The sequence below is a fragment of the Chenopodium album genome, chromosome 23, assembly GCF_948465745.1.
Source record: "Chenopodium album chromosome 23, dcCheAlbu1.1, whole genome shotgun sequence".
Lineage (NCBI taxonomy): Eukaryota > Viridiplantae > Streptophyta > Magnoliopsida > Caryophyllales > Amaranthaceae > Chenopodium > Chenopodium album.
The window spans coordinates 8,288,766-8,291,564 of NC_137856.1; the positions used below are offsets into that span (position 1 = coordinate 8,288,766).

At 32.4% G+C, this 2,799-nt stretch overlaps 1 pseudogene; it reads left to right on the plus strand.

Annotated features, from left to right (window-relative positions):
• The first annotated feature begins 1,640 nt into the window (after positions 1 to 1,640).
• LOC145609474 (dirigent protein 22 pseudogene) lies at positions 1,641 to 2,331 on the plus strand (annotated as a pseudogene).
• Positions 2,332 to 2,799: the final 468 nt, after the last annotated feature.

The following is a 2,799-nucleotide window of genomic DNA, read 5'->3' on the forward strand; positions in this document are numbered from 1 at the left end:
GGGGGCTATTTTGCCCTAACAAATTGAGCTCATATTTGGCAAAAAAATAAAAAACGTAAATGCCTCATTTTGCGTATTAAAAATGTAAACACGCAAATCGAGACATTTCTTAATATGCAAAATGAGGCGTGTGCGTGGTTTTTTTGCTTTCCATTCTCATTTATTATCCAAATGAAAGATATCACATCTTTCCATTTTCTTTCTCTTCCTTTCCCTCTATTTCCTTCAATCCAAACATACCGATAGTGCCCCTATAAATATATAGACTACTCCCTCCGTCCCCAAAACTTCGACCCTTATGGCCGAATTTTAGTCCCAAAATGATCAACTCATTAGCATAAAAATACCCACCAATTTGCAACAATATTTGTGCAAAATAAGCTTCCCCATATAAAATTTTGTTTTTCCAAATACTTTATACATTACTATATATATATTGCTCTCTACTTTTTTTTTTACAAATCCCATGTATATTTATCTTTTCAATATACTTTTACTTATTTTTTATTATTTAATTTTCTTAATATCCGCGAAATCAATTTGGGTCGAAGTTTCGGGACGGAGGGAGTAATCTAATATATGTATATAAAGAGGAGTTTTTCCCCGAGTTTTTAGAGAGTCACGTAGGATCTAATTTTCTCAGCGCGCCATGTAGGATTATAAATCTTAGTATTAGCCAATTAAATAAGAGATTATTAATTTCTTTTAGAATTAAATAATTCAAATGCCACGTAAGCAAAATTGGCGAATGGGATTTTAAATTTTAAATTAATTAAATATTAAATATTATCTTTTAATATTAGGAATTTTATCTAAATATATAACAAATTTTAGCTCATAAATACAAAAAATAAATAAAAAATAAAAGAAAAAATTCAAACAAACCGTGCATTGTACGGGCTTCATCTAGTAATTTACAAATTCTTAAATGAACCTGGTTCACACTAATTTATTGTGGACCACTAACATTAGAGGAATTATGGTTGTTTTATTAATGAAAAAAAAAGTCACTATAATAAAACGAAGGTCACTATGTTGAAAATAAAAGTCATTTTGGTAATATATAGGCTATAAGAGGTTAATTTTTTTAATGAAATATTTTTATAAGGTCAATATTAATAATAAAGGTCACTATGTTAAAATTAGGGTCATAACGTCGTACTTCAAGTTCACAATAGTATTAAACGTTATACAACTTTTAATAAAGGTTACTATGTTAAAAATAAGGTTATTATGTTAAAAATAAAGGTCACTATGTTCAATATATTTTCAGTTGGGTGTGGATAAACCTCGGGTCCACAATAATATTATTGTGAACCAGGTCCACGCAAGTATTTCTGCTAGTAATTATAATTTAAAAATAAGTGATAAGTTACAGTATTACACCGATCTATTTACTAATATGATCGTCTGTACTCTGTAGTAACTAGTTTCTCATATTCAAATTAATGAAAAAAGGGTACACACACCCTTAAGGGCCTTAATAACCCCGTATAAACTAGTGGAGCAGCACCGATAATTTATGGACCACTTATCTTGTTTAATTTTTCTGCCAAGTTCACCAACTTCTCGAGTGTTCAATTATCCTCTATATAATAAACCATATGCAACATTTTTACAACTTACTTCTTACGTACTAACCAAAATTGAGCATATTTTGTTGTCCAAAATATGTCTATTCCCAAAATCTCCTTCTTTTCTTTCCCACTAGTCTTGAGTTTTTTCATACCACAAAATCATGCATTCTCAAAATCCATAACAAAAGAAGAAATGGGTCTTAAAAAACAACACCACTTAACCCATCTACACTTTTACTGGCACGACTACGTCCAAGGGCCTAACCTGACCGCTCGACGTATCGCCCAATCCTCTATCACGGACAAAACCCCAAGTGGTTTTGGCGCGCTTGTTATGTTCGATGATCCCTTGACCGTAGGACCCGAAAAAGACTCAAAAATCATAGGGTACGCGCAAGGAATGTACGGGTTTGCGGATCTTAAGCAGCAGGGATTGTTGATGACAATGAACTTGGTATTTGTAGAGGGTGAATATAATGGAAGTACTCTAAGTGTGTTAGGAAGAAATCAAGTGATGAGTAAAGTACGAGAAATGGGTGTTGTTGGTGGAAGTGGTGTGTTTAGGTTTGCTACTGGGTATGCACAAGCTAAAACTATAACAATGTTGGATAAAAGTGGTGCTAGTATTGTTGCATATGATGTTTATGTTCAACATTGACTAGTCCCTTTTTTTCAAGTTGGTTATAATTTTGTTTTACTCGAGTGATTGCAAACTTTTGTTAATCTTTGAATGTGGAATAACTTGTTCATGTTATTTGGATTTCGGATTTGAACTTTTGAAGTATTTAAATCCAGAGTCGCTGATAAAATGATATATCAAGCTAAATTATGCATAAATCGAGTTTGAGTTTAATTTAGGACATTTTGTCAGAAACTACCTTTTAAAGCAATTTTTTTGCGAAAAACTACCTTATAAAAAATTTGTTGTAACAAACTACCTTATAAAAGGTTTTTTGTTGTAAGACACTACCCTTGGTCGGAATGAAAGAGTTGACCTTACTTTCCCGGCATTGACCAAGTCACGTGCTAGTCACGTGACTCTTAATCTCCCTATTCCCCCCTTTTTTTCCATAATTTTTCATCTCCTCTCTCGATTAAATTCCCAGATCCCTAATTTTTTTCCCCTTTTCTTCGTGCTTCCTCTGAGTTCAATCAATTCTCTCTCTTGTGAACTAAAACTACATCAAAGTTGGTAAATTTATGGTGCCATTGTTGTTTTCGA